General features: G+C 35.1%; 1 pseudogene; it reads left to right on the forward strand.

Annotated features, from left to right (window-relative positions):
- The first annotated feature begins 14,237 nt into the window (after positions 1-14,237).
- On the forward strand, positions 14,238-16,060 carry LOC124986958 (40S ribosomal protein S25-like; annotated as a pseudogene).
- Positions 16,061-25,546: the final 9,486 nt, after the last annotated feature.

The raw sequence follows: 25,546 nt of genomic DNA on the forward strand, positions 1-25,546 counted from the left end.
TGAGGGTGAATAAGTGCATCAAGGAGGTAGAAAGTCTTTAGTCTGCCTTTGGAAGTCATTAAATGAATTTTCTAGTGCCAGATCTGCCTACCACATAATTTTTTTGGCAACATTGAATATGTTTTACATTTCTTCTCTATTTATTGATAGGATGAACCCAACTGAGTCTCAGTTCTGAGAGACTAAAAGAATCAAAACTCATATTTAAATTTTGCTACAAACAAGAAGAACTGGGTAAAATGCATGGACAAGTCACAGGAGAAGGGAGATTTTCCATATATTTTATAATTCCTGATCGGCCAGAGATTCATCTTCTAATTTTATATAAGAGCCAATAACTCATTTTGTAATTCTCATCCACTCTGTAGCTTTATAGACTTCTTGAACTTTTCCTCCCTGAAAGCAATTCAATAATTGTAATATTTAGTGTTAAGTTTTGAAAATAGTCACTTTTGAATTCCAGTCACTTTTGGGCAAAATATTGGAGTGCATTTTTCATATCTCCAAAAAGCATTTCATACATTTGCTGCTGTTCAAATTTTAACTTCTCTAAAAGCTATCACTTTATGTTGTGATAATATTTAGAAATATAGCCTTTTAAATGTGGTCTTCTTTACCGCCAGGCAAATACAATTCCAAGAGAATTTATTTGTCAGGGACCTGACTCCAGTTCAATTAATGGAATTGTGGTTCTTGCTGTTTTGGAACTGTAATATTGCTTTTAATGTTCATAACATTAATCTTACTTTACCATAATTTAAAGTTGTTTTGGAACCTAACGAAGTTGGAGGAAATTGAAGTGTACTGAGGGCCAATGATTTTGGTTAAAGTCTGGTCTTCACTAATTATTAACTGTGCAGCCTGTGGTAGACCATTGGGTTCTCACTATAAATAATGCATGAATAATTCAGTGCCCAAACCTGTAAGCTATATTAAAATTTTAGAATAGAATCAGTTCTGAGTAGTAGATATGAAGTTTACAGAATGCATGATAATCGAGTTATAACTGAAGCACTATAGATCCTCCTCTAATGCAACGTGTCCAATTGAGTGCATGAATCACATCATATCGTATCAACAATTTCCAAGGTATTGTAGGGGATTGAAAGGGAAGCACCTGCACCTTCATGCACAAGTGTATGTGCACACACACATACACACACTTACCCCTGATGATAAGTTGATAAATGACATGAAGCAATTCCCCACCTAGTTACAGGTTGAAAGATGAGACTCAAAAGGCCCTCTGGAATCCTGTGCTAGGACATTAACGTGGGTAGCACAGCAGACCACATGCTAAGGGGTTTTGAGGTGGAGGAAATTTCTGTGGGTCGTAGAGTGTCTCTGGTAATGCTGTAGAAATATTTGAAGAATAGGCAGAGTTGTTTGTTTGCAAATTGACTTGGGTCCTTCTGTTCTTACTTCCCATCAATCTCGATTTTTCATTCTGATGTCCAAGCTTTCTGATCACTCATGGTCCTATGCCTCACTTCCTACATTTACCAGTCTCTGTTCTGTGTCCATTGTATACAGGATCTTCCAAGTTGACCCAAGAAAATATCCTTGCTTTTCCTCCCCCACTTGCTTACTTGCTTACCCTTAGACCTTACCCTCTTCCGTCATCTGAGCACTGTTTACTGTTTTGTTATGTGCTGCATAGTACTCCAAGCATTTGCAGTAGATTCTATGACATGCAGATCAAGGCAGTGAGGAAAAGGAAAGCTAAAGGACTGTTCTAAGATGACAGACACACTTGATAGCAGAGCTAGAGTTTGAACCCATTCAGACAGAATCAAGCTTTTTTTTTTTAACATTCATCATTAAATTCATCTGACTTTTCTGGCTGACATAAATAGACATATAGACTTGGGTTCTCATACATAAGAAGTCATCTTAAATTCTATATTACATTTAGGTAAGTAAATTTACTTCTGAGCTAATAATTCCAACTCTTTAAAACTGATGTTTTGAGAGGGACAGTTTTAAACTTCAACTCACATTTCAGCAGGTTTGATGCCTTCCTGTATTGAATTGCTCCAATCTATCACTTAGAGAGTATAGAGAAGAGCGTGACAGTTGAAGAAAGGAACTGAGGATCAGAAGTCAGGGTGCCCTGTCTTAATATACATCACTGGGAAGACCAACTGGGCGATTCGCCTACCTCACTCCCAGGTTCCATCCGTAGAAGAACATCACCTCTATTGAATTATGAAGAATCAGAAACTTAATGCAGGTAAGTGCCTACAGCAGTCTGTTTTTTCATGACCACTCTTTAGGAGCCAGTATAATAGAGTGTATTGCTTTGTATCATAGGCACTTGAAGTAGTTTTTAATCTTTTACAATTTGGGGTTGACTTTAGATTTGCATCAAGTGGCAACATAATAAGGAGGTTCTCTGTCCATCACCCGGCTTCCCGCAGGGCTAATCTCACACATACCCATGAGTCTCTTACTGAAGACTGGTTTTAGACATCCTCGGGTTCCATCATTCTTGATGCTTTGACTTTCGTGTACTTATTACTGCTTTCCAGCCTCCTCAGTGGACAGAGCTAGGAAATCCATGCCTATATTCTGGCACATCCAAACAGCATGTCTCCATATCTACACAGCCTGCATGTGTGTTCATGTCTCTCTCAACCTTTGCCTTCCTTCTCTCTCTCTTTATCTCTGTCTCCTTTCTTTCTCTATTTTATTTCTTCAGAACAAGACTCCTGAAAACTGATTTCTGAAGACAAAAAAAAAATGTTTTGTGTAATATCATCTGCCTACAGAAATTCTCCATAAGGCCTTGTGTTTCTGAAGCTGTATTTTAAAACTTCCACTTGGAAATATGTAATGAAGTTTTTTCATCAGTAGTTTCTCTTTTACAGAAAGAGTTTCTGTATAAGAAATCACATGAAAGAATTGTAGATAAGCGTTGTGAAATTTATCTTCTTAATGATCCTTTCTTTGTTAGTTTGGACTGTTTACCAAATTACTATAGGTTGTGCAGTTTGGACAACAGACATTTATTTCTCACGGTTTTCTCTGGGTCAAGGTCAGGTTGCAGGGAGATCTGATGTCTGGTGCTCCTCGTTTGTAAAGGCTTTTTTGGTCATTTTGATCTCGCATGACTGAGAGAGGAAAAGACCTCCTTCCTGTCTCTTGCTCTTTAGTAGGGACAGTGATACTATCCTGAGGGCTCCCTTCTCATGAACAAATTACGACCAAAGGCTCAGCTTTCTAACACTAAGACACGGGGTTAGGATGTTACATATGAATTTTGGGGGACACACAAATGTTCAGTTCATAACAGACTCCAATTAATGAGCACTTCTTAAGGGTTATTACCCCATTTTTACAAATATATTTGCACACCCTGGTTTTCTGCTTTTCTAGAAATACAAAAGAGCAAATTGATTAAGATCCTTTTACCAAATCAGGTAATATTAAAAGTTTTCAAGCATTTCATCTTTTTCTATCATATATATTAATAAGGGTTTAAAACAAATAATAAACATGCATATTAAAGTGTTGCATATTGAAAACTACTCATGGTTTTATATTTTTACATACAATTAAAGAATTTTATGTTCTGTATTAATGTATATTAGCCATAGATTTTTCATTGGCAAGTTGCTGTTTTTACAAAAGTTGTGTTCATGTACTATTCGTTTGTGTCTATATATGTAAAGGGAACAAATCATTGGTATATTTTATAATCACCCAAAGTCTTCTCACAATAAAATAGCCGGTGTCCTATGATAACCTGTGATTTTTTTAGGGTAATTTGTTGCAGATCTGTGTTGATTTGGTCCTCGATAGTCACCTCGCCCAATGTGATTACTGGGGTTACCACTATCTATTGACCGATATTTTTCTGGAGATGAAGACTTTGGAACCCTTATTCTTTTTCTCACTATCATCTTTTCTGTAACTGCTAGATGCCTCTAATTCTTTCAAAGAAAAATTCAGTTTCTGAATTCGCTGTGTCAAAAGGTGAAAAATCTTTGGCTGACATCTCAAAGACTTTTTGTGATTGCATTTGCCATGGCCCCAAATTTTGCCCTCAGCTTCACAGGCAATCAATTCAGTCAGCATCACGAAACAAATGGAGCTCAGGGACCCTGCCTCATAGTACACAGCTCACAAAACCCAAGACTTCTGAAAGGCAATTTATTACCAGCGTGAAGACCTGAACTATGTCAGTTGGAGCAAAGTAATCTTTCACAGAAGGCAAGCTGTATGCAAACCAATTCAGGGCATGTGGAAAATTTGGAATTGAATCAAGAGAAATTAGCTATGTGCATTTAGTATTGAAAAACATCAAGACAAATGGACCTGTAGAAGACAATGTTGTTACCAGGACTACATTTCTCATATCTTTTGGCCCAGAGTATGTTTATCGGAAAAATATATGGTAAACACAATAGAGTTTTAATCTGAGACATTTCCTGTGCTTACATTGTAGGTTAAATCTTGTTTGGGATAAGTGTTGACGTTCTTCTTAAAGTGAATTTATATATACCCTGAAATCAATAGCCATGTTAGATTTTGTCTATTTCTCTTATGAGGTTTTACCTGTTCATTTATCAGTGAGGTACTACTTCAAAGTCAAAGGAAAACCCTTGCTTGACACATGATTTATTGATATTCACATTGTCTCTCGGGTACAGTTACGCTGGCTTTGCTGGGCTCAGGCATAGCTGGCAGGTTTCCCTTGCCATTTTAAATGTTGCGCTGTGAACCTCTGAGAAGCATTCATGAACTGGAGTTAGTAACCCCAAATAGCTTAAGTGGGCAACAGCTCTCTGCTTGAAATGACAATGACTTTTTCTTTGACCCCACTTGGGTCAGACTCTTTTGCATTCAATTTTAATAAGAACCCTGCCGAGTCAATTTATTGATAATACTTCACCTTAGGATTATTAGCCTGGCCTGCCTTAAGCAAGAATCCTATTGAGTCTTGCCAGGCAAAGTTCCCCCAGGCTTCATGCTTTCTCTTATTAATTTTTCCTTCTCTGACCTTGATCCTGTTCCTTGACAAAAAATCTCCACTTGTCCCAGAACCTGATTTCTCACCCCTACTGCAAAATCTCACTGCTGCAGCCTCTTCTAAATAGTCTTCCTTACCATCTTTAACAAGTGTCATGCACATTTTCTTCAACATTTTTGTCACTGTCAGATTTCCAACAAATATGCATCAATCTTAAACAGTACATTTGCAGAGGGTATCATTGAGAGAGCCTTGATTCTTCCCATTGTCCATGTAATAAGGGAAAACCTACTAGTTATTCATTTAATGAAGTGTTAAGTAGTCACTTGTAATTGAACAAACACTGAACTCAAAGACAGAAAACTAGGACTCTCATCTGGATCCTGTCTATGACTTCTATTATGAATTTTGGCAAATTTATGAAGTCCCTATAAAATTTTTCCTCCACTTACTAATTAAGTTCACATAATTTCTTTGAAAAAAAATGTCTATTTGAGAAAATTATGAAAGCATAATTAGTAAACATTACATAAACATTAGTATACATTACAGAAATTTTTGTGAAAACAGAGGTAAAAGTCATCTTTGTTTTATTTCATGTCGTGAAACAGAACCAGATTTTAGCATTTGGTGAATATTCTTTTCATTTCTTTCTTAGATTCCTTTAAACAAATCTGTAAATATTTTAATCTGTGTATTGGTAGTATTTTCTTAAAGTATACAAGTGTGACCCCACTGAATTAAATGTTTTCTAAGTTCAATTGACATTTTTAATATTAAAAAAAACAAAAACTAAATACAAATTTACTTTTATTTCAAGGTATAAATCATGTTTTTAGATTTTTTTCTTTTAAATTCAAGTTAATAATAAGCAAAATAGGTAGTTTTAAGATCAACTTTCAGCATGACTGTATGATAAGTTCTAATGACCAAGTGAAATTGGTGAAGATTATTTTTAAAAAATAAGTAGATACACTGAAAGTGGTTCTAAGGGAAAACAAACAAACAAACAAACAAACAAAAAAACCCATCTGTTCAAGAAAGTCTATCAAATTTTGGTAAGAAAGTGAGTCTGTTGATGTTTGACTCCTGCCCCACTCTCCCTCCCTACTTCTGAATGCATGAAGATCCTGCCCCCAACCACTGACCTTTTTCAAAAGTTTCTTTCTTTTCTATTTTCTTTTTTAATTTTAAAAAGAATTTTTGGTACCCTGGATTTAGTCCAAGACTGTTTAACCACTGAGAAACATCTCCAGTCCTTTTTATTTTTTATTTTGAGACAGGATCTTGGGAAATTGCTCAGGGCCTTGCTGAATTGCTGAGTCTGGCCTAAAACTTGTGATCTTCCTGCCTCAGCCTCCTAAATTGCTGGGATTACTGACCTGGGTAACCATGCTGGGCCTACCCGCTGACTTCTAATGACTTTCTAAAGACTTTCTTCCTACCCCCAGCTACCAGATGCTGAGTCTAAGTATGGTAGAGAGGTGGGGACTTGCTTCTGCTATCCTAACCTTGCTTGTGGCACTGAAGACCTATCTATCCTGGTGTGTACTAAGAATACTGTGGCCCTAATCTCCTGTCCCCAACTTGAGCCCCTGATTCCATTCAGGGAGATAAGCCAAGAAGACCTCAAACTGCTTCCCACCTGTTACAAAGGCAGGTGCCACTCACCGGGAGGTTCACTGGTGTTTCTCTCCCCCGCTATTAGAACTATTTAGTGCTTTTGCCTTGGGGAGAAACAGGCCATAAAGCATATAGTTCCTAATCTTTTCCTCAAGGATTTGACTTCATTTGCAAAAAAGCACAGTGAAATTCAAAATTAATATATACTCAAGAATGAGGAAAGTGTGTCATCAGACCAACAAGGAAAGATTCCAGAGAGAGACGACACTGAAGGCTGGCTGGGGTGAGGATGAGAACTGGGGAATCAGATCTGTGATGATGCCCTCTTTGGATCAGAAAAAATGTCACACACTGACCTTAGAAACTTCTCCTCCAAGGGAGGCAGGCTTTGACTAGATTGCTTGTAGAGCAATTTATGCCTCAGGGCATTGTTGAAAACAGCACAACAATCAGCTGACACTCAGTGGAGTTTAATAGGTGCATGTGGTCAGAAAAAGAGAGGAAGAGACCAATGCCATGGTCACTCACGCAAGCTGACTGAGTTTCTCCCAAGCAGAGCTTCCCTGAGGAGTAACACCAGAGTTAACACTTCGAGGGAGTTAGATTTCAAAAACTAATCCAGGGAGATGCTAAACAAATAAATAAGCCTGCTCTAGGGAAAGGGGGAACCATATCCAGAGTTAGCTATATTAGCTAAGATGTCCAGGTAAAAAAATTAGAGAAGACTGGCCCTTAAATATGTTCAGACAGCTAAAGGAAACCAGATCACAAGGAAAAGGAAGTTATGTTGATCATATTTCATCAAACAGAAAGCAGAAATAAAAGGGTAACTATTGTACAAGACCAAATGTAAGACCTAAAGTTGAAAAGGAAAATAGCTGAAATGAAAAATCGAAAAAACGGTTTAAAAAGACATTTGAACAAATATAGAATAAGGACAATTTGAAAGTCATCAAACAGCAATGAGAAAGAAAAACAAAGCCGGAAACAGAGCATCCGTGATGTAGGTGGAATGTTCAGAAGAGCTAATGTGTGTGTCCTTAAACTGTCAAAGTACAGGAAGTGCGGATAAGGCAGAAGGGAGGTCCAAAGACACTGACTAAAACTACAGAATGCATGAAATACGTCAAGCCACAGATTGGAGAAGTAGGTCGAATTACACGGAATTGAATCTATAACCTGAGACCCCTTCCCTGTGTAAACTCTAGGCTCAGATACCTACATCTGTAAAACCTTCAAAATATTTATTTAAGTAAAATTATTCTTACACAAACTTTTCTATATGGTAGAGAGAAAAAGACTTCCCAACTAATTTTTATAAGACCAATGTAACAATCAAAATGAATCATAATTATGAATATAAATGTTAAAAATCCCAACAATAGGATTGAGTGATGAATAATAGGTAGAGTACAAAAGAATTTTTATGGCAGAAAAACTGATACTATCATGGCAGATGTATGTCATTATACATTTGTTAAAATCCATGGATTGTACAATACCAAGAATGGACTGGAATATACTTTATGGGCTTTGGATAATAATGATGAATTAATATAGGTTCACCAATTGTATCATTCATAGATGTAATATATAAAGCAGTAATACTACAGACATAAGAAGAAAGGAAATGTTATATAGTATTATTGTTTCTATATATCATGGAAATTGTTAGTATAAATCTAAATTGTTTCTCATAAATTAGATTCTGTATGGTATTCCTCAGAGCAACCAGAAAAACTGTAACTGAAAATACAGTGAATATACCTTTAAAGAAATTAAAATATTATATTAGTAAAGATCTACTTAGTGAAAAAGAAAATAGAAACAAATAGTGCATTAAATGTATAAAAATCAAAAAGTACAATGGCAGACATAAATCTGAATATACTAACAAGAGTAATAAATGTGACTAGATTATAAAATCCAATTAGTGGTAGATTATCAGACTAAATCAATTGATTGATCTATTGATCTATCTGTATTTGTAAATATATGTTGTGAAAATACATCCTTGAGATTAAATAAGACAAATAGATTAACAGTAAAGAGGTGGAAGAATATACATCATGCAAATGGAGGCCAGATAACCTGGCATGACTTTACTGACTTCAAACAAATTTGACCTTAAACAAAAATTGTTGCTAGAGATATAAAGGTGTACAATCATAAAGTGTCAATTCTCCAGGATAGTAAATGTAAATTTACTTAATAGCAAAGACCAACCTATCTGAAACAAAACCTGACAGAAATGAAGAGAAAAACAGACAATTCAACAGTAGTTGTTGGAGATGTCAATATTCCAGTTTCAAAGATACCTGGAATGATGAAGACAGAGAAGATCAATGAGATAATAGGAAAATTGAAACAGGTGTGTAAAGTGCCCCCCAAAATGTCAGTATATACTTGTATACTTGATTTAAAGTCAGCTTAGTATTAGGAGACATGCATACCCCGGTTGTATAGCAGCACAATTCACAGTAACCAAACTGTGGAACCAGTCTAGGTGTCTAGCAATGGGCACGTGGATAGATAAAATGTGGCATAAATATCCAATGGAGAGTTATTCACCTATAAAGCAGGATGAAATTGTGTCATTTGCAGGACAATGGGTGGAACTTGAGAACATTAAGTGAAATAAGCCAAACTCAGAAAGTCAAAGGTCATAAGTTTTCTCTCATATGTGGAAACTAGAGTGGAAAATGGGAAAGAAGTTGTAGGTGGTGGGTCTCATGAAAAATTGAAGGGAAATTAGTTGAGTAGAGGAAAGGGACTGGGGGAGGAAGAAAAGGAGGAAAAGGGAAATATTGAGGAATGGTAATGGCCAAATCATATTCTTAAATCATGTGGATGTAGAAATATGGAAGAAAAATTCTCACCATTAAAAAATATGGGGAAGAAAGAGAAAAGGTCATTCCCAGGTGTTTGTGCAAATAAATCCTACCAAACATTTAAACAACAGTAGGAATTCTCCCCAAACCCTTCCAAAACCAACCAGCCAACCAACCAACCAACCAACCAAACAAACAAACAAAACAGAAAGGAAGAATCTCTTTCCTAAAAATTTTATGAGGAGAGCTATCCTAATACCAAAACCAAACAAAGATATTATAAGGAAAGAAAACTAAGGACCAAGATCTCTTATGCATTTGAATGTAGTTATCAACAAAATAGCAGAAAATCAAATTCAAAAGATAAAAAGAATGATAAACCATGACCAAGTGAGGTTTATCCCATGGATGCCAGGGTAATTCAACATGGAAAAATCAATTAATGAAATGTATCATGTCAATAAACTAAAAACAAAAAATTATATCATAATTTGAATTAATGCAGAAAAAGAATTTGCCAAAAGGCAAAATCCTATCAATATAAAAATACTTCAGTATTGCAATAGAAACCAACATCCTCAACCTCAGAAACGTACCTATGAAAAATTCTCTCCTAACATCATACTTAATGATGCTTTCCTTTGGAGATCAGAAATAAGACAAGAATCTCAGCTCTTGCCATTCATATTCATTTATTGTGCTGAAAGCTCTAGTTAGGGAAATTAGAGAATTTTAAAAAGGCATACAGATTGAAAATAAAATTTGAAACTATCCTTCTTTATAAATGGCATGAATTTGCACATAGAATATGATAAGTAATCCAGTAAAAAAATGCCAGTAAAACTAAAATCAATTGAGCAAATTGAAAGATACTTTAATGCACAAAAAATAGCATTTCTACCACATTCAGTGAAAAATCTGAATATGAAATTAAGAAAACATTACCATTTATGATAGCATCAACAAAATAAGAAAACACTTAGGAATAAAATTAACAAAAAGTGGTGCAAAACATACATTTTGAAAGCTATACAATATTACTGAAAGAAGTTAAAGATCTAAATAATTAGGAAAATGTTTCATGTTCACAGATCAGAACATTAACATTGTTATGATGGTAACATTTCCCAAACTCATCTACAAATTCAATGCAATCTCTATCATTCTGAGTTATGTTTCTTGTCAAAATTGACAAAGCAATTTCCACATGTAGAGAGAACTGCAAGAGAGAATAGCCAAAATAATCTTGAAAAAAAATCACAAAGTTGGAGGACACACATCTCCCAGTTTTAAAACTTACTAACTAGAAGTGGTAATTAAGACTATGACACTGATAACAGGATTGATATATTTATATTGCAGTATAAGTGCTATAATTAAATAACTTAGGTCCAAAAAAAACCATATTTTTAACATTAGTTGAATATTGACAAAGTGCAATTACCATTCTGTTGGGAAGGAATGATCTTTTAAAACAATGCTGTTGGGATAACTGCAGAGACATATGCATAGACCCTTACCTCACACTGTATAGAAAAATTAATCCCAAATCTATCAAAGACCTTCTTTATAAGTCTAACAAAATTCTTATAAGAAAACCTTGTGGCATTTGATTTGGAAATAATTCTTATGTATGATATCAAAACCATGAACAAAAATAAAAAGGACAGCAAAGAATAGGAAATTAATACATAAATTTCACTTTGTCAAAATCACAAACTTACATGCAAGCAAGTGAAAAGACAACCCACAGAATGCAAGAAAAATCACATATCTGATAAGGGACTTGTGGATACAGAATATGTAAAGAACCATCATAACTCAATATTAAAAAGACAACCCAGTGAAAAGATGCATGAAGTTTCTGAATAGTCATATTTTCATGGAAAAGATACAGATGGCCAGTAAGAACTTATAAAGACACCTGCCACCATTATTCATCAAGGAAATGCAAATCAAAAACACAGTGATATGATACTTCCCTCGTACTTGGATGGCTAGCATCAAAAAAGCCATATAATTACAGGGGTTGGTAAGGAAACAGAAAAACTGAACAACTTAGTCACTGTTGGGAAGGTAAAATGCTGCAGTCAGTTTGAAGCAACAGTATTTATTCAAGTGATTAAACAAAGTTTTTATACAGTCCTTCAATTACACCTTGTTATATACCCAAGATACTGCAATTGAAAACATATGTCCTTGTCAAAATCATACATGAATGTTTATAACAGCATTTTTTCTAATAGCCAAATGTCAAAATGACCCAAGTGTACATCAAGTTATAAACGGATAAACAAAATATCCATGCAATGGAATATTATTGATCTATATAAAGTAATGGAGTACTGATGTCTACAAACGTGGAAAAACCTTGAAAATATGATGCTGAATGAAATAAGCTAGTGAAAAAGGTACACATATTCCATCCAAATGTAATGTGCCCCAAAAGAGAACTACGTGGAGACAGGAAGTTGATTGGTAGAGGCTAGGATTAGGAAGTTTATGGAAGACAGTGGAAAGATGGCTGAAGTGGTCAAGGTTTCTCTCTGAGATGATGAAAATATTCTAATATTGATTGTGGTGAAGGTGGCACATATCTGTGGATATAATGAAAAATATAATTGTACACTATAAATGAATGAAATTTATCTCAATAATGCTGTTTCAAAATAAGCAATAATTCTAGCTGGATCTTGTGGCATACACCTGTGATCCTAGGGGCTTGGGAGGCTGAAGCAGGAGGATCACAAGTTCAAAGCTGGCCTCAGCAACTTAACAAGGTCCTAACCAACTTAGGGAGACCCAGTCTTTACATAAAATATTAAAAAGGGCTGGGGATGTGACTCAGTAGTTGAGTGATATTGGGTTCAATCCTTTGTACAAATAATAATAATAATAATAATAATAATAATAATAAAAGCAATAACTCCAAAAATGTATTTAGATATTGAAATAAAGATTAGATCAGATTAAACATTTTTTTTTCTTCTTTTTCTTCTCCTTCTCTGTCTAGAGATGGAATTCATGGGCGCTTTACCACGGTTACATCCCAGCCCCTTTTTTATGTTATATTTTGAAACTTGTGATCCTCCTGCCTCAGCCTCCCAAGTTGCTGGGTTAAGCATACTTCTTAATCTGACAGGGAAATATGACTGCGGATTCACAGAGACCTGGGGAAACTGCTGTGGAGGAGGGAATACCTAGAAAATAAGTTGTGCAGTCCCAACTTGGGAAAACGGTTAACATAATGTTCCCCAAGGTTAGTGACATTGTTACGGGAGACAGAACACATGGGTTGTCAGATTCTCTCTCCCCGGTCACCAGGTAGATCAAATCTGGGAGTGAGAACAGGCATAAGTCACCTACCGGTCATGGGTGGAAATTTTGCCTTCAGTCAGAAAAAAAAAAAGAAGTGAAAGGGGAAAAAAATATTTAACTGGAGATTTACTTTTAACAGTGTATTAAAACTAGAAATAAAAATAAAAGTTGTTCCTTAGACTAAAATCAAGTTATGTGAATTCCCGGTTTGTCAGGTGAGGACATTTGCTGAGGACTTTGTATCCGCATATGTTTACAGAAAAAGGTCAGGCACCGCTATTTTGGGTTCCAGAAACTTGCCATCAAAATTTGTTAATGATAATGAAAAAAGGACAAGAAACTAAATGCTGTAAGATCCTTTGCTATAATTAGATCAAGCTAATTAAGATTTAGAATGTGCTGGGAAAGAGTGTAGAGGGGAAAGATTAGTGAAAGAATTTTGCTTGTAAACCTGCTTGAGATATTAGAAATGTGATTTTTAGGAAATAACTTTTAGGTTATATAAACATTACTTTGGTTATGATCTTACCGGTTAAGTTAAAGGTAAACCCAAAGTCATGAGGTTTTACTTCTTTTTTATTTTAAGAATTGTATATTTATTTTAAATTTTTTTGCTTTTTGGATTTTTATTTTGTTTATTTATTTATTCATTTTAATTATACATAACGGTAGAATCCATTTTGATATAACTATACAAGCATGGAACATATGTTATTCTAGTTAGGATTCTATTCTTGTGGATGTACGTGGTGTTGGGATTCACTGTGATGTTTTCATGAATGTACACAACAAAATTATGTCAGATTTGTTCCACTAAGAATCGAATAGTTTTATCACTTGCATTTGTGCCCTACCAATTTTGAATTTTTATTGATTCTGTACCCTAATCAATAATTATAACTGTGTAATTTTTGTATATATCAATACTTTAAAATTCTATTGGCAAGGGCAAGTTATCAATATATAAAATTGTCTAAATGATTCTTAAATTGTTAGATCACATCTTTGTTGGGAGTAATATACTTCCTATATTTTATCAATCATCTCTTAGAAAATGGAAATATTAGTTGAGGAATAAAATTGTATAAAATCAGAAGAGTAGTCTTCATCACTTTAATATAATTAAATAATGCTCTAGGGGCTGGGGAGATGGCTCAGTCGGTAGAGTGCTTGCCTCACAAGCACAAGGCCCTGAGTTCGATCCCCAGCACTGCAAAAAAACAACAACAATAACAACAAATAATGCTCTAGTACTAAAAATGACCAACACCTACTGATATTTTACATGAATAGGTTTTTAGCAAAGTACACTTCGCAAAGAGTGAGTAAACCAAATGGATCCTCAGGAATGAAAGAATACCATTTCAATAGCTACTTAGTATTACACTTTGAACCCCATAAAGATCAGTTTATATTCAAATAAACTATGAGCTTTTTGTCTGACATCTTGACCAGGCTACAGTAGCTGCTGCTGCTCTCCAGTCTTCGCCATGCCACCCAAGGATGACAAGAAGAAGAAAGATACTGGAAAGTCAGCCAAGAAAGGCAAGGACCCAATGAACAGATCTGGGGGCAAATCCACAAAGAAGTGGTCCAAAGGAAATGTTCGGGACAAGCTCAACAATCTAGTCTTGTTTGACAGAGCTACTTATGACAAACTCTGTAAGGAAGTTCCCAACTATAAGCTTATAACCCCAGCTGTCATCTCAGTAAAGGACTTATCAAACTGGTTTCAAAGCACAGAGCTCAAGTAATTTACACCAGAAATACCAAGGGTGGAGATGCCCTAGCTGCTGGTGAAGATGTACGAACAGGTCCAATCAACTGTATTTGGAAAAATAAAATTTTATTAAATAAAAAAAAAAATAAACTATGAATTTGTCCCTCCTGATGGTTAGTGACCCAGCCCACCTTTTCCTTAAAGCAAGAAAATCCCTGTTGAGAAAGGTCAAGGAATAACTTTAGTGTTAGAATTCTTACCTGAACTAGTTAGGATAACATTGCAAAGGAAGTTATAAAATGGAAAGTATCAAAGTTTGCTTCATTTTCAATGCTTAACTCAAGTGTCATATGTAGAAAACACATCATTATTTCTGGGTATTGGGTAAGATAATGATACTTATGATCTGAAAAAGAAAAAGATATTTTAGATGTTTTACCTTTTGCTATCTAAATGATCTTAGATTCTTCACTAATTGGCTATGTGAGGACAAATGATTTGATCTTAATTAGGGGTTAGAGCTTTCTTCTTCTCCCTGTCAGCCACGAACATTACAATTATAAAATTGGTATGGTGGAGAAGGAAAAACAGAAACTCAGTGTAATTTAAGGAAAGTAATTTATGCTGGATTGCTTAAGGCAAAATGTAATGAGGATAAGGACAGATGCTTTGCATATGATGATACACATGTGTGAAATACACAGGCTGGATATTATTTTGTTGTAGCATAAAATCATGTATTTGAAACTTATTTTCCATAAACAAGGACAAACGATTGAAATGTATACTCTGTACCATATGGTATAAGAAATAGGTTATTTAAATAAAAAATATTTTCTCAGAAGGCAGTGAAGTCTGTATCTTGCAGAACAATTTTTGTATTTTTATCCTTTAAAAATAGTATAAGACTTGGTAGCATTTGCATCTTTGAATTGTCTATTACATCCGTACTGATTCAGGTTGGGGCATTGGTAAAGTAGTTTATTATCTACTCCTCTTATTTTAAAGAAAATTAAAGTTTCATTTCTTGTTTTTTTTAAAGAAGTGAGTGTATGCTAAGTATTATACTTCGGCAATTTTTTTCTGGTACAGATGGCCAAAATTTTATATAGATTGGACTCATATCCGTCTATCTCTGTTTACCTGCATCCTTCATAGGTGTTATATTTAAATCAAGAATAGCATCACCACAAAGTTCAAATGTACACAAAAGCACTGAGCGAATAATCAGGACATGAACAGCCAAGTGATCCCACTCAGGCTGCGTGAAGTCGGTTTCCAAGACGCAGCGATGGATGCGGGGTTTGAGGGCAACCATTACTGGGGAAGTGTTCTGGAAAATCCATGCAGGAGAAAATGAAAATAAGAGGAAGTTAAGGGACGATATGGTCTCAAGAACAGTTTAGCATGGCCACCTCAATAGGAAAAGCACCCTGAAGCACAGCACCACAGAGGTCCCTTCTTGGAGACAGTTTGTAAATGGGGCGGGGTTTCTTTTATGTGCTGTGTCTCCTTTCAGGTAATGGCGGGTCTCCAGGGAACAGCCATAGCTGGGAACGTGAGGAAGCCAAGATCCCAACAACTCAGTCATAAGCAGGCCAGGATCGGGGGCAAGGCAAAGTCTCAAGAATTGTTAATAAGAAGAAATATTTGAGGTTGTGATACTGGCCTTCCTCACAGTGTGGTGATCTCAGAGTTGTGGGAATTATACAGAGGTGGCTTCTCTTAGGGATGGTGGAAGCATGACACCCCATAAGGGACAAGTCCTGTGTTGGCACAGGTCTCTCTCAACACAGTCTATTAACCCACGGAATTTACACCTACCCTTGGTTTACAGCGAATATCATCCACCTATAGAGATGGTAGTGATTACTGCAACTGCCTTGAATACTCTCAGAAGTATTCAGCATTGTGCTTATTGTGTATGTTGGGCACATTACCAACCCCAGAAGGGAAGAAGGCAACCACAGCAGACTCCTACCTACAAGTTAATATTGGTTTCCCTTCCCAACTGGGAATCTTGCCCACACCCCTTCAGTTGAATCAAAATCCTCCCTCCCTCCATAGGACTGAGTGGAACAGTGAGTCAAACACCTGTGTCTGGAAGAGCCATATAATTTGATTCTCAGCCCTCCCCCAAAGTCCCCAAGAGAGGCACAGGGATGCATGTGGCCTTTAGTCCTTTGGGGCAGAGACCTTAGTAGCGATCTTGTTCTTCTTTCTTCTTAGGGGGGCTCATGTCAGGATAAACAGGCTGGGGCATGTGGAATGCATCAGTAAGCACCTACTTCAAATCTGCACAGCATGGGAGCTGTATGTAGCTGGAACAAATGAACACCCATTTTGTCCACTAAAAACTCTGTTGTCAGGTACAAAGATCATCATTACGATATCTGTTTTAGCTTTGAGGACAACTGTTCAGGAGTCATATCCATGTTGTTTTCTGATTGGACCTTGGTGTTTACCCTTTGATTAGCTAAAGTTCAATATATATATATATATATATATATATATATATATATATATATAGGCCCAGGTTTATCAAATGGGAAAGATGAATTTTCTTAAGTCATGTAATTAACCATAAATCTTTATCTGTAGGTGTTGGTTCAGTTTCATATTCTTCAGTAATTAATATCGTCAGCCCTGTAATCCTAACCTGGGCCAGTAAGAGTCAGCTATTAGTCAATGTCTCATCAGTTTTTTCCCATGGGTATCTATCTGTCCTAGATAAATCTCCCTGATTTGAAGGTCAGGGTTTCTACACATTTCAGGGCTTTAATAAAAATGTTTTTGATTTTTTCTTTAAAAGTACCCAGTATGGGATATTTTGTTTCAATCATGTCTTCCAGATGTCGATTCAGTATCTTCCATCTTGGTACTTGCAGATCACACAATTGCTGATATTGTCCTTTCTGCTAAGGGGACCCTCAGAGTTGCACCTATTTCCAAAGATGATAAATATGCAGAATCACATATGGACATTTTCATGTCTTAAGCCTGCAAGTTGCTTGCATAATTTATGCTTTTTTAAAATTAACCAGAACTCTGTCATTTACTGAAATCAAAATTTGAAAAGAAACTGGAAAACTTAGTCTAGCTCTATGTATTAGAAGAATAAACAGTTTGGGTGATCAAACATCAATAATAGTCAAAGTGTGGTATTTGTTACATTGTTTCATTTTTCTTTCATTTCTCAATGGCTACATCTATTTCTTGCATCCAACCAAAAATCGAAGATTTTCAAGGGTGCACATTCTCTCCATCTGTCCTAGATATGAAACTTTCAAGTCCAGTGAAGTACAAAATTTAAAGTTTAAGTACATGCCCTCCCCCACCTTTGTCCATACAAAGCCAACATAGAATATTAAATCAGGGACAGTGTAATTGAACTAAAACCTTTGATTGTTTGTATTGCATGACTGTATAGTTCTCTTAATTCAATGGCAACTACTTTGAGTCTGAGAAATGATGGTGTTAGGTGAAGACATGCAAACATATGCCACAGAGAAAATATTAATATCTTTATTATTAAAACCTGTGTCTTTTTTAAAATTCTTTTTAAGCTTAAAAACAATCAGATTTTCTAAACTTCTTTGGCCTTGAATTATTCTCTCATTACTTCCACTTTTTCATACAAATAGGATAATCTTTTCCTGAGCATATCTCCTCCTCTAACCTCTTGCTAAAAGGGAATAAAAGACAAAGCACATTATTGTTCTGAGTCATTGAAGCCATTTCACTTAGAGTTAGGCTCACTGGTCTGAGTCTAGCAGGCACTTGTTTTGCTAAATATATATTTTGTGTCACTATATAACAAAATTTCTTATCTTTCCATTCACCAATAACTTTTGAAACTATCCAGATACTAAGCAGTAAAGCAGGGACCAAAGAGGTCCTAGAGATTTCAACGTATTTTTAGTCTTGGAAATTTCCTTGCTAAATCTTTCTGTAAATCTAATTTATTGCTATGTCTGTGATTACTGGAAGCATACACAGGTGACCACAACTTAATGAAAGGGAATGTATTTTCCCAGTCCATAAAGTTAGCTTATCTCAAACAGCTGAGAGAGGATCAGGATGATGCCCACAGGTTAGAACGTGCTGTCCTCCCTCTTCTTTATAGGTTCTCGGCTCACTGCAGAGATGGCCTGGGTAGAGGCATCCTGGAGGTAACACACCATATTTAAAACTCATTTTTGTAATTTTTATTGCCCAGGGCATCACGATCTACAAACACTGCTGAAGGGCAGCATCCTTTGGAGTCTAGGCCATCCACAACCTTTCTATCCTAAAAACACATCTTTTCAGTTTCTGGCGGTACTCCTCCAAGACTGCACTCTTAAACTTCACTGTCATTATTGTTTAATAACGTAAATCTGTGAATGATAAAGAAATCCGAATCTGAAAGATGATTTCATTAATGAGGGGATACTGATTCTTAGAAAAGTTTTGCCAGTGTACACTGTACAAACCCTGGGAAGGTAATTTCAATTTTTTCGGTTGACTTTAACGTGGTGATTTTGTCTGTCTCCCCAGCATGTTGAAATTTAATGTCAATTTGATAGAATTAAGAAGTCAGGCTTTTAGGAGGTGATTAAGTCATGAGGGAAGAAGTGTCAGGATGAATTTCGAATGACATTTATAAAGATGTACAATGGAGCTGTGGCCTCTTTAGCTCTTCTGTCATGTGAAGGAGCCACAAGGAAGCACCATAATAGAAGTAGAGAGCTGCCCTCACCAGATGCAGAATTTGCTAGAGCCGTGATCCTGGACGTCCCAACCTTGAGAACTGTGAGAAATATGTTTCTGTTGTTTATAAATTATCCAATGTAAAATAGTCTGGGATTTTTTGTTATAGCAGCAGGAATGCATGAGGATAATAAACCATGAACCCCACCCTCCCTAGGATTTTCTCCCATTTCATGAATTTAGTTCAAGAGTATACTGTGGTGTCTTGAATGTGTATTGCATTTGGAGGTCTTTCCTAACTTGCTGATGCTGAGCTGGCAGGTGGGTACCATGCCTAATGTACTTAGATATTCAGGAGCATGACACCGTTCACCACCACCCATAAATTCTGTTAACCTGTGCACAAATTCTACTGTAGAATCCTCTTCTGCCATAGTCATAAAAGTGCAAATATGATCATCACTTCCTTTATTCAATCCTATGTTATGCCTACTTTCCGCTGTCTTGCTAACCAACACATCTTCTTGAGTGAAACACAGTCATCTAATATTCTACATAAATTTAATTTTAGCCACTAAAAATAATAACAAATATGAATATAAAAAGTAAATGAACAAACATATTTTAGAAGGCATATTTCAATATGTGGAGATATGGTAGAAGTAAGGATACACATGTCTAAATATTTTCTTACAAATTTATAAACTTATTTAATTTTCCCTTGGTAGGTTTCAATAATCAACTTGATATTGAAATGAATGTGGTATAAAAGTCCTACTAAAAACACAGATTACAGATTACTATAAGTAAACTGTGTATATTTACAAAAACCAATTATAAATATTTTTAAAAAACGCCTACAGTAATAAAAACTTTATTCCATAATACAAAAAAGAAATGAGGTAAAACTAAAACTAGTAATTTTATTCACAAATATTTATAGCAGCCTTTTCTTATCATGTAAAAACCAAATCAACCTCCAAAAGAATTATACCAAAAATTAAAAAAAATTCTAAAAAACACACACAAAAAATGTTCAAACAAGAACAATCATCCAGAATTGGGGATTTATCCATTATTTTATGAAAAGGAAAGGTAATATTGTACAGATGTTAAACCGATGTTTATAAATAACTTTGATATGTAAACTAAAAATTGTCATAATGACAATATTTTTATGCAAATTATTTTTAATATATTATTTCAGGAATGATAAAACTATATTATCCTATTTTTTCTTTATACATCCTTCAGAAATCCACTGAAAACACATACTTTACATCAAAACCAGCAAACCTTATGAAAATAACCTATTTGTACTTAATAGTAGTCTGAATTTTAAAAAGCAGGAGATTAATAAGCTACTTTCTTCCTGTTTCTCTAAGGTCTGTTATCCACACACCCCATCTACACAAGGGCAGAGTATAGAATGCGTATTTTTTTTCTTGTACATCTTGAAGATGGACATGATCATAAATTCCTGTCTTTTCACATAGGTAAGGCTCGCTTGTCAGTTTTGACCTCATCAAGGTCCCCTAAGGCACAGAACAGCAAAGCACCTCTGACCTCTACTGAGTCTTACCCGGGCAAGGTCACTGTCTCACTCTAGCCTTAGACCTACAGGTCTCTGGGCACCAACTGCCGTCTTGAACTGCATTATCCCCTAAACCCTTTTTGCTTAAAATCTCTGTAAGTCCCAACCCTGACACAAGACCCTAAATCCTGTAGCTATAATATGAAATGAAATAATTTAGGAACATATTGCAGAAGAAAAATGTATGAAATTTAAAATAGCCAAAAAATAATATTGACATCCATTTGTCAATGATATGACAAAAATGCCTAGCTTCCATAACCATATGAAAAATAATCTAAAATATGTTTTTAATTTCAAAAATAATATATCTTTTTGGCCCACATATTTTAGTAGTTTTGAGTATTAGGTATTTTTCTATTCTTTTTCCATGTAATACTTTGTTCAACTTTTTTCTTATGTAAAATCAAGAAAGAAAAAATTCACAGTCCAAATAGAAAGAGTCGCATTGTCTTTACAACTTTACTCAGGAACAGTTGATTAACTGTTAAGTTAAAGAGAAAGAGACTTTAAACATCAGCTCTTCAAATCATAGTTAAGAATAATAATGGAGGCTGGGTGTGTAGCTCTGTGGCGGATCATGTGCTTAGCTTGTGTGAGTCCCTGAGTTTAATCTCCAATGCCCAGAGAAATAATCATGATCATAAACATAATCATGAGTTGAAGAATGTGCACATGTATGAAATAGGTTCATTTTGGAATGAATCACCCAGAAGAAGGAATAGGAATGATTACATGAGGGAGAAACCACTGCTAGTTAGGCCTAACTATGTCTGGACAAGCTGGATTCTGAGAGAGTGAATTGAAATCTTGCCATGCATTTTTATCATCCAGTTTTATATTGTGCATTAAAAATACATGGAAATTTATTCAAATATATTAATTTATTGTTTCTTAGACAGGATCAGACTCTTGTTTATCATTCACTACCTTAAGTAAGACCAAATATTATTCATAGTGAACCACAAAATCACAATGTGAATTCAAAAATATGGAGAAAAACTTAATACTTGTTAGTATTTAAAGCAACTTTACTTTCAATTTAGCCAGCAAGTATTAGAGAACAATAAAAAAAAAATCTGAATTATTCTACTTATTATGTCCCTGAAGACTTTGGATTCATAAATCAATTATTTCGCATGTACCAAAACATTTTATTTCTGCCATTGAAGACATCATTTTAATATAGTGTGAAAGTGAACTGGATTATTTAATTACACAGAGTAAATTAACCAAGGTTTACAGGACCTATACTGCTATACTAATTTTCCTGTGCTTCATTTCATCTCTGGTCCCATCTTCTGTCAACCTCCCTGCAAACCTCCTCTGAACACACACACATACACACACACACACACACACACACACACACACACACACGCACACTGTTAGAATAGAAACACTGAGTTAATGAGACACTTTAGGGAATCACAATACATTGTTCTTTAGTATTGTGTTGTTTACAGAGTATTCAGGTATAGGTACTGTGTTCTGTGCCAGGAAAAAATCGAATAAAAAAGATATGATTATGAAAAACTTTCCAAAATAGTTTGGTTTTTAAATGATTAATGACAGTAATATGGGAAAAGACAGTGTGTTCTGGAAGGGATGAGCGAGCAGAGTCACATCCTTGACATTTTGTCTGTTATGTGGTTAATACAGCTAATAAAACCAGATGAAATATAAAAATATTTTAAAAGACGACTTTAACTGCTAACAAAATGGAAGAGCAGGAGCAGAAATATAATTTTCATGAAGGCAAAGAATTCCAAGATGACAGCTTTCAGCATCTCCAGAGCTCAGAGATCTTGCCACAAATAATAATCCTCTTGTCTTACCTTTTAGTTCTAGGTTGTATGTAGGAGAAGAAACCTAGGTCCATCTCCATCAGCATGATCTTTTCTCAAGTTGACTTGTTTGCAAAAAGACAAATAAGAGATACTGAAGAGAAACTGAAGAGCACTTGTTATAATAAATTCCAATATAATAGGATCCAATGCACCACTAGTGACAAGGAAACGTGGTAAATGGAGATTATGGTACAGCATGTAATAACCCTTTGAAAGTTCCCAATACCACAGTTATTGATGATACAAGCACTTGGTTAGGAAGTTCTTTAAAGAGTTTTGTTTCATGGGTGGAAATAATCTTTGTTTTATAGCTTTAATCCATAATATCTGGATCACTGAGATAGTAAGAGACATGTAATTGGTTATTTAAATTTTATTGACATCAGATATTTTGCTTTTCAGTTGATAGAGCATAAGATGTCAGATTGAACTATAAAATACTGTTTTCTTCTTGATCTTACCACTTTGTAATCAGAAATTTTCAAGTCCTTAAAGCCAATGCAAATGATGACAGTTTCATATTTAAATTTTATTGGATTTGCCAAAAAATGTTGGTCAACTTTTGATACTCTGTGTATTTAAATTAAAATACTTGGTTTATTATGGAATCTGTGTTTTTCACTAAAACATATGAGCTGTATGTTCATAGTGCCCAGAAATCTCAATGGTTGACAAGGAATTTCATACATACAGAGACACAGAAAAACATTTCTTCAAGATATTTTATGTAAGTGCTTTCATATTGGTGCATGGCCAATCTCTTTTATAAATGCTTCTTCAGATCATTGAGAATCTAACCATCAACTATGGCAAGAATTCTATATCCAAGTAATTGTGCTCAACATTTTACTCCTGATGTTAATTTATAAGGTAATCTAATAATTATGTACAGTAAGAAAAAATTTTGGATGTAATTGCATTTAGTTTATATGAGTACACTTATCTACAGGTGCCATTTTATATTTTGTATTTTTAATAGTGAAATACTACATCTCTGCACACAGACATGATTTAAAGACTTTAAACAACAATCTAGTGACTCAGATTAAACAGTCTAAGTTAGATCTATGTTGCAAACAAGATGTTTTTAAATTTAGGAAATTGTTTTTCTGCTCTAAAAATATGGACATATATTCTTTACTTTTATCAATATCAGTAAATGTCAATCTACATTAGACATATATTTAGTTTTTCTATATGTGGTAGATTTAGTTTTTCTATATGTGGTAGATTTTCATATCCTTAGCTATGGTTAGCACCTCATATTGCTAAACCAATCTGTCTATCTTTGAGGGATTATCATATTATTCTCTAAACTGACCTATTTATTTATCTTTTCTATTTTGATATTTTTGTCATTATTTTCTTACAGTTTTTTAAATGTAAACCTATGTAAAGGGAAAAGAAAAGAAATACTGATGTTACCAATAATGGCGTAAATCTTTATTAGAGAGATGACATTTTCACACTATAGTTTGAAGTGTAAACAACTGTATTTCATCAGTTCATTAACTTTCTGAAAATGTTAAAAATATTTAAAAATTATTTAATTAACTTTGTATTCTTTATTCTGTAGAGGACATCTATATAACAGAGTACCAAGTGACAGATTATTAGGAGGATTTTTCCCATAGAACTATATAATATGATTTATCACTTTTTGGACACATAGTCTTATGGATATATTTATTTTATATTATTTCCCCTTGAGATTTGTATTTTCTGATGCAAGAGGTTAATAAGGGAAAGTCATTGAGATCACCAAATTCAAATGGAAGGAAGTAAACTGCATTTTTACTCATCAGGTATTGAGATGCATGTCCTAATGTTAAAAATTTTGCTTGATTATGAGTTTTCTTCTGTGCTTTGTTGTCTTATTTTTTTCTACTTAAACCAAAGGTTAAGTATTAAATTTACTAATTGAAATTTCACTATAAGACAGTCATTTCCCTGAGTAAGAGAAGTGCCTCTTCCAGGACCTGATCCTGCTCATGCGCACTTGCGGATGTAGGGTGGGTAGAGCTGTGTCTCATCTGGGACACCTGCCTTCACATGCCACCCTACTCCAGCCCTCTCAGAGCAACCGAAACATGAGAAGAGGACACAAACCCATATAGCAGTGTCTGAAAAAGATGTAGGAGTGGTGTGGGGGATTGACTCAATGCAGGATTAAAACACTGGAAGGTAACTTTCCTTCATTTTGTGAACCTATTACATTCTTGTCCATGGGTTCTGGTTTTACCTTTAAAAAGAAGAACAGGACCTCGTAGTTTCTTCTGGAGTAGAAAGTTCACCAAAAACAATGTCATATCAGAACCTGGCTATGGTGGAACCATGACTCGTTGAGTAATGGAGGAAGGCAAGAGAACTCTTCCAACCATGTTCTGGTTATATGACTAAATGTTTGAAAGTGTCTTTTCTTCTCATGACTCACCTTACTAATAGCTAGCTTTTTCTTCTGGGCCTATTTATTGAAAACTAAGACAAACCTCAATTCTATAAAATGAATAGAGGGCATAAGTTATAGTTTGTATTTTTAATGTTCTCCAAACAGTGTTAGGCAGTGCAGCAGTATTCAGTGGTGAGAGGATTGGATTTTGAGAGCTGTAGTCTTGTCAGTGATTAATCTGTTTGATGGAAAGAGCTTCTAGGTGGTAACTCTAGGCAGGTGGGGTGCAGCTGAAGGAAGTAGGCCACTGGGGCATGTTCCTGGGCACTACATTGTGTCTGCGCCTCCTCTCCTGCTCCATCACTGCTTTTGAGCTGCCATGAGCTGAGTGACTTTCCTCTGCCCTCTCCGTCCACCATGTCATTTCTGCAATGGAATCAGCTGAACATGGACTGAGACCTCGGAAAATGTATGATTCAGAATAAATCTTCCCCATAAGTTGTTCTTGTCAGATATTTTGGTTACAAAAATGAAAAGCTGACTAACACTGTGTG

This window comes from Sciurus carolinensis, chromosome 6, assembly GCF_902686445.1.
Source record: "Sciurus carolinensis chromosome 6, mSciCar1.2, whole genome shotgun sequence".
NCBI lineage: Eukaryota > Metazoa > Chordata > Mammalia > Rodentia > Sciuridae > Sciurus > Sciurus carolinensis.